The sequence below is a fragment of the Macrobrachium nipponense genome, chromosome 46 (genome assembly GCF_015104395.2).
Source record: "Macrobrachium nipponense isolate FS-2020 chromosome 46, ASM1510439v2, whole genome shotgun sequence".
In the NCBI taxonomy this organism is placed as follows: Eukaryota; Metazoa; Arthropoda; class Malacostraca; order Decapoda; family Palaemonidae; genus Macrobrachium; species Macrobrachium nipponense.
The window spans coordinates 31,047,817-31,060,494 of NC_061106.1; the positions used below are offsets into that span (position 1 = coordinate 31,047,817).

General features: G+C 36.4%; 1 protein-coding gene and 1 long non-coding RNA gene across 2 annotated transcripts in view; both read right to left on the minus strand.

Moving 5' to 3' along the window:
• The window catches only part of LOC135214865 (signal peptidase complex subunit 1-like), a 57,757-nt gene that overhangs the window by 44,250 nt on the left and 829 nt on the right, over positions 1–12,678 (minus strand). The window lies entirely within an intron of this gene.
• Positions 9,584–11,905, minus strand: LOC135214605 (uncharacterized). Its single transcript, XR_010314435.1, has 3 exons — positions 11,853–11,905; positions 11,531–11,599; positions 9,584–9,844 (listed from the first exon to the last, which is right to left on the minus strand). It is a non-coding gene; the product is annotated as an uncharacterized LOC135214605 (long non-coding RNA).

Below are 12,678 nucleotides of genomic sequence, written 5' to 3' on the forward strand. Positions count from 1 at the left end.
TCCTATCTCCCTATGTCAACCACTCAATTACTTCTGCAGGATACTATGAAGGGAATTGGTTGCATTTCCACTTCTGTGCACGGTTCGTAATTCACCAAACAGCAAGCAGGCCATTGCACTTGATGAACATTATTCTATAATGACCTGTAGCTTGTTAAAAAAAATAAAAATAAAGAAACTAAGTGATAATGTATTTAGACCTTGAGGTTTCCAGTTTGTAGAACTCTGCGGTCTTCGAGCAAAGACATAGGATCGAAGAGGCTATTTAAAAGAACAAGTTAGATATTGGGTTGGGGCACTAGATAAAACAGCCCTGAAAGGACATTTTGCTCGGGACAGGATGGCCTTAAGTAAACATGTTTGTCGCGAATGATATAAGTTGATTGGCTAATAATACTAAAAAAGCGTGAAATTCAAGACATGCAGCTGGAACAATATATGGAGAAAGTGTTTGGTAAGCAATTGATTTGCCACATCAAAACTAAAATTAGCCTGAAAAAAAAACAACAAGGACTAAAAGAAAAGAAAATGTTTGGACATCACTTGTTCGTGTTTTTCTATATTCACCCTTGCATCAAAATAGTCACCAAATCAGTGACTAGCAGATTATTATTGCACTAATGCCTCATTCTGTTCCTATCAAACCGCAGGATGTCTACACTGGAGATTTACAGTTTAGGTTTGACCTCAGTCAATAGAGAAACTTCCCAAGTCAAAATTATATTCATTGATAATTTTCCAGCTGGTAAAAAAAAAACATTCTTCTCTGCTTATTTATTTTAATAGATTAAATTTGTTATTCTTTTACTCTTAATTCTCTTCAAAACATGACGAACGTGACCACAGATATTCTTCCCTCGAAGTGAATCTTGTTTTACCGAACCGGTTGGAGAATTCTACGCGAAGAGGATTTGTAGCCACAAAAAGAAATGAGAGCGATGAGAAGAGTTCTACTCTTTATTTGAGTGTCTGAAAGACCATAGTATTCACCACTCCGCCAATAATAGCCATAGAAAGGTACGAAATAATTTATGAGACTAGAGAGTGCTCTTGACTTCCAGATGAAAAAAAAAAAGGAGTTGCTTTTATAAGAGAGCCACCGCTAATGCATAAACTTTTTTCAAGCAGTATGTGAATAGAATATTTGTAAATATAAACAAGTATTAAATGCGCCGAAGTTTCTCTGGCGTAATCGAGTTTTCTGTGCAGCGTATGATCAAGGTCACCCAAAATAGTGATCCTTCGTTAGTCTCGGTATAATGCTGTATGAGCTGCCGCCCATGAGACTTTTTAACCACCGCCCGGTTGTGGCTTGTACTATATCGTTACCAGACGCACGATTATGGCTAAATTTAACCTTAAATTAAACTAAAAAAAGTACTGAGGCTAGAGGGCTGCAATTTGGTATGTTTGACGATTGGAAGGTGGATGATCAACATACCAATTTGCAGCCCTCTAGCCTCGTAGATTTCAAGATCTGAGGGCGGACAGAAATTCGTACAGAAAAATTGCGAACTGACAGAATAGTTTTCTATTACAGGAAATTTTAAAAAGAGTTACCTTTATCGCTTTGAGTATTTCCATCCTAGAAAGCGGTGCTACTAAACTGAAGCTGCGAAGTTTTTTTTTATTTTTTTTTTATTTTTTTTTTTAATCCTCGTGACCAGCAAAAGTAGTTAGACAGCTCCATCTCGCGCATCAGTCATTGAAAAGGCAAAGGAAAAATCTTGAAAAATATCAGTTCTGCAAAAAAGGACACTGATCTCTTACTGTAAAACTGATTTCCTAAATAGGACACCACCTTTTGTCGAAAGTTGTTTAGAATTAGGTCGGGAAAGCGACAAGTACAGCTAACTGGAAAATGATGCCTGTCAATAAAAGCCCATCCATATTTTTTTAAACGGTTATAGTTTAGAGTAAAGAGTAATTTTACTTTTACTTTTTTTGGCCATGGAGGATGCTGAGAAAATATTTTATTTTGGAGCTCAAACCGGTTATAAACAACGACGTGGGTTCTGTCCGTATGTGATGAGTAACACCTTCAAAAAACATCCTTGTCTTCTAAGATTTACGATCTTAATTACAGAAAAGCAGTTGACTCATCTATGCAGCTGAATATGAGCCGAGTGAATGAGGAGGAGCTTGGTCAAGTGAACCATCTGAAGGTTAATCTAGTGGGAATTATCAATGAAGATACGGTTGACTTAAGAAGGAGCTTTCTATTAATATAAGGTCATACCTAAGCATTAGATCTTTGGTGTTCACAAAGAATGGTTTTCTTTCATAGATTATTAAACATAAATACGATAATAATCTTCTTGTTTATGGTTTGGCGACATATTTTTTTGCAACGGTGAAAAAAGAAAAAAGAAGCACAAGAATTTTCCAAACTTTTCTTTTTCTGGAAGGTACCCATTAATTCTTTCGTTTTAAAGCTAAATGTGTTTATCGTGTGGCAAATTAATTCATCACCGAACGCATTCACCACATAGTGGCCTGACTATTGTCTTGTGTTTCATGCTTTCTGGCTATTATCGCTTAAGGCGAAACAACGAGTATTTTATATATCTTTACTTCCAAAATCGGAAGCCTCGGTGTTTGGGTGAGGAAAAACCATCATTAACAGGGATGTCAGTATACGCAAAAAACACCAGGGAAGCAGCTGTAGAAATATATGGTCGAAGTATGTACGCAATACAGATGAAAAGCCCGAAATAAAAAACATGAAAAGGGCGGCGGTAATTACTAGATAATTAATACTTATATTTATTTTTGTAACAAGCGATGAGGCTGCCAGATCTATGCATGAACCCTAATGGCCTTCTGCTGTTAAAGAGGTGGGGACGTTGCTACTTTATTTCATGGCATCTTGTAGAAGTAATGGACGTGTTGCTGCTGGCATAGAGGAAGGAATCTGCCATATAAAAGATTTTATACCTCCAAAGGAAACAGATACCCTCCAAATGGATTCCGCCTGCCTTGGCAGTCACGCAACCCCTACATACTACACACCAGGGGTCACCGACCTCTCAGGCTAGAAGAGCCATTTATTGAGAGACTTATAGAAATGTAGAAATGTCAGAGGGGCGATAACAAGAAACTCCTTTTTATTTCGCTGGAAGTCAAGAGTACTCTTTAGTCCCATAAATTATTCCGTACCTTTGTATGGCTATTATTGGCGGAGTGGTGACTGTCATTTATTTTTGTGGCTACAAATCCTCTTCGCGTAGAATTCTCTAACCGGTTCGGTAACAAGATTCACTTCCAGGTCACGTTCGTCATTTGAAGAGAATTAAGAGTAAAAGAATAACAAATTTAATCTATTAAAATAAATAAGCAGAACAGAACGTTGAAGACACATATATCACGATGACAAATAAAAGCACCGAGAAACAAACAAGAATAAAACTCAGATGAGTGGAAGAGGAAAATAAACGAATGTAAAAGAATCGAATAATTATTCACAGCAAGACGTCAAGAATTCGACGACAGTTAGATGCAAACTTGAACAATATGAGTCACTATGATCATCCCTTGCAAAAGGTGAACGGAAGGACGAACGCAGATTTCAATGACAGAAGTAAGACAAATCTTACTACAATAGTTATTAATCATAAAGAGGAACAGTAAAATTCTCAAACTCTTCTCCAAATTTCACTGCCAGTTGTTTGTGATTCGACCGTAATGGAATGGACGGGGAATCAATTGCATGAAACAGTCAGTATACGGATATGTATGTATATATATATATATTATAGTATATATATATATATATATATATATATATATATATATATATATATATGATATTTACACATATATATGTTTACAGTCACACAAAACACACACACACACACATATATACTATATATATATATTATTTATATATATTTATATATATATATATATATATATATATATATATATATATATATATATCATATATATATATAAAGAGAGAGAGAGAGAGAGAGAGAGAGAGAAGAGAGAGGAGAGAGAGAGAGAGAGAGAGAGAGAGAGAGAATAACATACCTACTAGACGGACCTAATATATATATACATATATATATATATATATATATATATATATATATATATATATATATATATATATATATGGTAGATTCACAATTTCTTGAAATTTTCTTTGAAACTTTGATCTTCAGGCTTTGTATTGACAAGCGTATCCAAAAAAGAGCAAAGAATTCAAGAAGTTAAGAGGGTATTGTGGCTATTACAGTTGCATATGTAGCTGGTAAAAAAGTGACTTGTAGATTCTGCATATATGTGTTTATATATATATATATATATATATATATATATATATATATATATATATATATACGTATGTATATATATATATATATATATATATATATATATATATATATACGTATGTATATGTATACATACACACACACACATATGTATATATATATATATATATATATATATATATATATATATATATATATATATATATATGTGTGTGTGTGTGTGTGTGTGTGTGTGTGTGTGTATGTATGTGTGCGCGCGCGCGCGCTCACGCTGACCCTGTATGAGTCAGTCTACGTAGTTGCTAATAATTGCCCCAACGATTATTGCAATTAATTTATGCAATCTCGACCTAGTTTACAACTGGCGTGTAGGTCATCCTCTCGTATAAAATGAACAGCGATTCTTTGCAGAGCGGTACTTGTGTCTGAAGCTTCTCAGTGGAGAAAATCATCCAGACCATTCTTCATGATGGTAAGGTTAACATAAGATGATTTGTTTTAAATAATAAAAAAAAGGAAAAAAAAACAATCCTCTTAGAAAAATAGAAACCATTTGTTTGATGATAAGATTTCATTCCTTGTCAGGACACCAGGCAATATTCGCTTTTCTTTGATAGTGACTGAAATATAAAAAAGTTAAGTTTTGCTGAAGTGTTTCAGCTGGTTTGTTTATATCACGAATGACTTCGGCAGTCTTTAGGGATTATTAAAACTGGAGCCGTGTTCGAAATCATGCAACATTTCGACGACCTTTCCAGAAGGGTTTTTTTTCGCTTTGGCTCTCTTGGCTGTCTCCTGTCGGTGGGCGTGGCAACTGGAAAACCTCAACGGCAACTCAAACAACTGCACACTGGTGCGTAGACAGCTTCGGTCGTTTCACCTGCTGCGAAAATCTCCGTAAGTTGTCTTGTCTCTTGAACTATTCTGGACGTTCATAGCGAATCACGCTCTCTCTCTCTCTCTCTCCTCTGCTCTGTTGTGAGTGAAGTCCTTTCCATAAATATTCATCTTGCCTACGCGTCATTTCTATGAGCTTTCTTATCTCCCACAACAGCGAAATGCCCTGTCGATAATCGGCAACCAGGAGACTGCGGCCGTCCACTGGCATTTCAGCTTGCGCTGGTCGTTTCTGGTCCATTTGTAAGTACTAGTGCCGTCTCTCTTATGCTTCTGCAAGCATGTAATCACTACGGGAATGCTATGCTATGGCACTTTGCAATAAATTCAAAGTTGGTATACAAATAAGTTCTCGTTGGACGAGTGGGTTACGTGCTCGCCTAACGATTTGGTAGTTCGAGCTCGCTTCCCCGCTCTGCCAACTCGGAATCGGAGGAGGTCTATTTCTGGTGATTAGAAATGCATTTCTCGATATAATGTGGTTCGGATCCCACAGTAAGCTGTAGGTCCCGTTACTTAGTTGCCAATTGGTTCCTAATCCTTCAGGCCAGCCCTAGGAGAGGATGTTAATCAGCTCCGTGGTATGGTTAAACTAAGATATACTTTTTGATATACAAATAATGCATCAATGAATAGATTTTCATTTGTTTCTCAGTTGTGACACTGAAAGAGGTTCAACTTTAGCTTTGGATAAGACAATTTATATAACCTTATGAATTCTTTTCCTCCAGGAATGCGCAGATGACAGCGATTGTGGACGTGGAGCCATTTGCTGCCCAGACAAATGCATTGGTCACAACGTCTGCAAAAATGTTAGACATCGCGGCAAGTAGGTTCCGGGACTGACAAAGGCAGACGTTCAACATTGATTTTCAAAATTAGGCCTCGGTTTTAACCCTTGCATTGATTGTATTCCTGTTAGAGAAAAGGTGATAAGAACATTGTAATGAAAAAATGCACGTCTTTCCGTTTCATCACAATCCCTGTCATTGCTGTTACTTGACTTTTCATATTGTATTTGAGTGAAGAACATTTACTCCTGTAAAGCCTAATTAGACACCTTATGCTTGATTTCGTATCGGGTAAAATCCTAACACTTTAAATTAGAATAAAATTGGATATGAGTCCATTACCATTCTTTTATTCAATTCCATGTATTAAGGTCACTTATTGGCGCTATTGCGAAGTCAGCTATAAGTCTATATTGGCGGGCTCACAGAAGACGTAGAGGGGAAAATGTGGTGAAAAAAATTTTTTTTTTCAGAGTTTCAGCTTCAAATATACATTTATGATTCACGCTTTTTGATTCACGCTTTTTCGGTCGTTTGCTTTGTGAAACAAGACCCGATGTAGGAGACGTGTTGCCTTCTTTCGTGGACTAATAAAAACAATGATGCTATAATTATTATTATTATCATGTCGGTAGCTGGGGCCTATTCACATGGAACAAACCCCCCGCCGAGCCATTGACTTGAAATTCAAGCTTCCAAAGAATGTTGGTTTCAACCTCCCACCGCAGACCCCACTCTGCAGCAGTAATTGATCATTAAGCAGAGCCAGTGCTTTTCCATCGGCCCTGGGGGAGACGCGAACCGGACGACATCTGAATGGCATACCGCGACTCAAACCACTACACCAAAGGATATTGACTAAAAAAATCACAACACAGCCGTGCACTTGTTGTAACCTCAGCAGAGGACCGTGTTGTTGTTGTGGTGAAATTCCACGCAATTTCCTACTTTCTACCGTCTGAGGTATTTGACCTTTCATCTGGCAGGTACTAATTGAGACATTTCTAATATTTACAGAGGAACTGTGAAGTGTTGTTATCGACCTACACACACACTATTCAGACAGTTTGAACGATCTCCCCACCGATTTCAGTCTGAACAAAGATTTTGTCTCGAGAAGACATGGCAGAATCTCTAGAAGAGACGTGCGCGATAGCGTTATATCAGCAGACAAACCATACATTGAACGATCTGTGTCTGACATACTCAAGTCGCAAGCCAGCAACCTGGTCGTGACAGATTCCCGCTGAGATCGTTCAGACACGAAGCTCCGCCCACTTTTGCATTCAGACAAGCCCATACACAGTGATTTTCCGAACGATACAGACAATCATTTAGACAATCGTTCAGTGTATGGGGGCTTTAAGATATCATCTGTGAAGGCCAGGGAAAACTGACAATAGAATTTGCTTCACAAAAGGAAAATGAAGAATAAAACGCATTATTGCATAATGGAGGAGTAAGGTATACTGCTCAGTACAAGCTTTTTGGGAATGATATTGGGAACTTAGTTGATGATGTATTCAGAAGAGAACTTTGTAGACGAATTAAAAGATCAAGATGTGATTAGAACTGAAAGAATGAGGATGATCACTAGTGCTTTAGCTCCACTTCCAAATTGGATTATTTTCATTCAATTTCACCCTCTTACCCAATGCAATAAAAGAATCTTGGTCACGTTTCAAGGTTAAGCAATAGATTCCAAGACCAAGGTTGCATCTTAGGATCTTGCAGGCAGAAGATATCTACAAGGCAAGCCTGCCACATGTATTATGTGTAGGCTCTTCAAAGTTCGCATTGACTGGATTGCAATGGGGGTGTCAGTTATCGCACTAGTGTTCGATTCTTCTTCTTCTTCTTTCCCACTGTTATACCTACATTAAGGGGTCGGTTGCCTGATAAGCGTTCTCCACTGCCTTCCATCAGAGGCGTCATCAGGCATGGTTTATTGTTTGGCATAGGAGATTTTTACGACCACATGCCCTTACCGTCATCAACCACAGTTATTGGCAGTGGGCCTACCCTTTTACTAAAAAGTGAGTCTGCAAGGAAGCAGTTTTCACAGTTACTGGCAGTGGGCCTAGCCTTTTACTAAAAAGCAACAATGCACGGCAGCAATTTTCACAGTTATCGCATGGTGGGCCTAGCCTTTTACTTAAAAGCAACACTTCAAGGCAGGAATTTCCACAGTTATCGGCAGTGGGCCTAGCCTTTTACTAAATAGCAGCACTGCACGGCAGCAATTTCCAGTTATCGCCGGTGGGCCTAGCCTTTTACTTAAAAGCAACACTGCGCGGCAGCAATTTCCACCGTTATCGGCAGTGGGCCTAGCCTTTTACTTAAAAGCAACACTGCACGGCAGCCATTTCCACAGTTATCAGCGGGAGGCCTAGCCTTTTACTTAAAAGCAAGACTGCAAGGCAACAGTTTCCACAGTTATTGGCAGTGGGCCTAGCCTTTTACTAAAAAGCAACACTTCACGGCAGAAATTTACACAGTTATCAGCGGTGGGCCCAGCCTTTTACTAAAAAGTAGTATTCTTACACCCCTGCCACAGGATCATTGTTCGATTAGCTTAACCCAGATATTCTAATACTCTGAACCATGTAAATGTAAATTAAACATCAAATCTGAACATTTACAAATTCTTATTAGACCGTATTCTCCAAAACAGCTTGCGACGTATGAATCTCTTTATTGAACGTGCAGATCCTGAGTTAAAAGCAAGCAATGCATGACTATTGGTGCCAATCGGAGTGCGTGTGTGTGTGTGTGTTCGTAATGAGCAGAAAATGACATATTATCTGAAGAACAGTTGCAAAGGGGGGACTCACTGATTTTGATTGACAGAGTGTGGAACACGCCTGGAAGAGGTGTTGCAGGTCTGTCGGACAAGGTACCATAAAAAAGAGCTTTGAAAAGTTAACATTTCAAGTGACAATTACTTGAGTCTAGAGAAAGAGAAGTGAGGTACGGCACACATTCTTTATTGACTAACTTTGATATTTAAGTGATGTCATAATTATGGTCTCTTTATTTCAGATGGATTCGAAGGCACCAATGGGTTTATTCTCTGACTGGGTTTGACTATTAATAAACTACTAATGTTTGGACACTCAGGGGAAGAGGAGGTACTTACTTAAATATGATTTTGAGAAAAATATGATTGTTTAACGTTTCTTTTAAGTCAGAGTTAATTAATTTTATTCCATTTTAATTTTAGCTAATTTTGGGAAATAAAAAGTATATTTTTATAACCACGGGAGTTTATATTTGCCTAGTTTCACTTTCAGCCAACTCCAAAGAGGGCATGCAACGGAACAAGGGTAAGTTAAGTTGCCAATAAGATGATTTGTTTCATTTTGTTTAAACGAGTGTCATTTGACCTCAAAAATCCCTAATATATACATACATACTATATATGTGTGTATATATGTGTATGTATATATATATATGTATGTTTACATATAAATGTATATATATATATACATACCAAATAAAGCATACAAATGTCTACTTAGGCTTTATAGGACTAAATGCCTCCACTCACGGTTATATATAAAAGTCAAGTAACAGCAACGACAGGGATTATAATGAAACGGCAAGACGTGCATTTTTCATCACATTTTTTTATTTACTTTTTCTCTAACAGGAATACAGTACAATGGTTGAAAAGTGACTCTAGTATTAAAAGGTACTAAGCAGTAACGTTATCAGTTAAAAACAAAGCCTGTTTTGAAAATCCTGTTGAACATCCGTCTTGATCAGTGCTGTATCCTAAGAGCTTCCAACTTCAGCAATTTTGCAGACTTTGTGTCCAAGGCAGTTGTCGTGGCAGCAAATGAATCCTGTCTCACAACCGCTGTCATGTTTGCATTTCTGGAAAAGAATTCGTAAGAATATGCATATTGTCATATCCAAAGCTAAAATTGAACATCTTTCTGTGTTCCAGTTATCCATTGAAATCAAAATTATATTATGTAATTCCTTATATATACATGTATATATGCTTGTGCATAAATGTAAGTACTGTGTAATTTAAACTAATATATATATATATCTATATATATATATATATATATATATATATATATATATATATATATACATACATCGAGCTACAATGTCCTTTAATATCTAATTCGCTCTACCTCGGAATTAATATATTTTCATATATGCTTAACCGAAGGGGAATTTTTTTCTCGATAATAGATTTACCTGTACCTAGGCGCGAACGCAGGAGACATTCAAATCCAGGCACGTCAGTGAAGCTCTTCCACCCCACCACCGCGGTGGGGTGGAAGAGCTCACTGACGTACCTGGATTTGAAGTCTCCTGCGTTCGTGCCCAGGTACAGGTAAATCTATTATCGAGAAAAAAATCCCCTTCGGTTAAGCATATTTGAAAATATATTAATTCCGAGGTAGAGCGAATTAGATATTAAAGGACATTGTAGCTCGATGTATATATATATATATATAATATATATATATATATATATATATATATATATATATATATATATATATATATATATATATATATATATATGAGTCTGATCACATCACCGTGATTCATACAAATTTATAGACGCATTAAGCTACAAACTACAAATTCCCCTTCAGTTGACATATACGAAAATATATTAATTCTGATGTAGAGCGAATTAGGTATTAAAGACATTTGTAGCTAATAATATATATATATATATATATATATATATATATATATATATATATATATATATATATATATATATATATATATACATATGGGGATACAATCCACAATGAAGTAAATTCCTCTTGTAGTTTAAAAATATATATTACTTGTATAGGATTAAAGCTTTCGACCATCAACTGTGGTCTTGTTCACTAAAGTGTGATATGTCACCTCAAGGAACTGACAAGAAAGAGCACAAGCATTTGAAAAAACAACGGTTAGGAAACAAGATAGTTCAAATTATGAATGATCAGGCGGTTTGAGCCCTCGGACGATGCTGCTTCCTCTCCTGTTTACTCCACTCAGGTCATTTCTCCAACTAACCACCCAACCACCATAGAACAAGCAGTTGACAATAGAAACATTCCCCCACGAAGATCAAGACGAATTCTGGAAAGAACGAGGGCTCAACCGCCTGATCATCATAATTTGAACTAGCTTGTTTCCTAACCGTTGTTTTTTCAAATGCTTGTGCTCTTTCTTGTCAGTTCCTTGAGGTGACATATCACACTTTAGTGAACAAGACCACAGTTGATGGTCGAAAGCTTTAATCCTATACAAGTAATATATATTTTAAACTACAAGAGGAATTTACTTCATTGTGGATTGTATCCCCATTTACTTAGAGGTACGACATAGTACCTGGCTTCTGCATATATATATATATATATATATATATATATATATATATATATATATATATATATATATATATATATATATTATATATATATTAAATTTCAGATTGTTATAGCATTTCCAAAATAATTTCATCATTACAACGGCATAACAGAGTAAATAAGTTACTTAACAATTAACAAAATTAAATGTCACGGCACTTACAAATGGACCGGAACCGCTGTTTTGAAGAGGTCTTGGAATTGGGGCACCTTCCTTGTGAAGGACAGGATGCTGTCGTGGGAAACAAGAAATCATCTTTCAAAAGACGCGAATTAATAATATACATTTCAGTGATGAGTTTCATCTTAAATGTCTTAATCCAACAATAGAAATTTTGGAAATTTACGAAAATGACTTCTATCACAACTCAAAAGCATCAGAGAGAGAGAGAGAGAGAGAAGAGAGAGGAGAGAGAGAGAGAGAGAGAGAGAGAGAGAGAGATTCACTCATCAACGGAAAGAATTGCTAGTAGAAGACAACTTACGGCGTTCCTCACAACACAATAAACTATCATTTTGTCTTCACACCAGAAGTTGCTGCATTGCTGTGCAAATGCCCCGCCCACAACACCGCAGCCAAGAGAGCCAAAGTGAAACCTTTCTGTAAAAGAGTCAGAATGTTGTATAATTCAACATGAGTCCAGTTTCGATCACTAGACTTTCGAAGCAATTTTTTATATAAATGAATCAGTCTGAGATTCTTCCGAATGACTTTTGCATTTCAGTCTCTATTGAAGGAAAAGCGTTTATGTATCGTCTTCAGTGTACTAATAAGGAATGAAATTGACAAACCCAAAAACCCCAAAATTACTGTGTATAACGTGTTTACTTATGAATATTTCATTTATTTTTACTCAACACTCGAGTACTTTCAGGTCCTATTTGTGGCCCTTTCTCAAGAGATGTACTACGGCCTGAAAGTATTCGAGTATTGAGTAAAAATATAATGTAAATATTTAATTAATATTTATAAGTAAACACGTTACGAACAATAATTGTGTGGGTGGGTTCTTTTTCAATCTTCAGAGGAAAGCTGAAAGAAGGTTTTTGTTTCGTTCAAGAAATGAAATCTTATTATCAAACAACTAGTTTCTATTTTTTAATACGTTTTTTATCCTTTAAAGCAAAATAATCCTGTTTTTTCTAAGAATTATAAGTTTTTTTGTCATTTAAAGCAAAATAATCCTTAGGTAATGTTACCATCTTGAAGAATGATTTGTATGATTTCCTCCACTGAGATGCCTCAGACACAAAGTACAGTTCTGCAAGAATCTCTGTCCTTTAATACGAGACGAATGACCTAGAAACCAG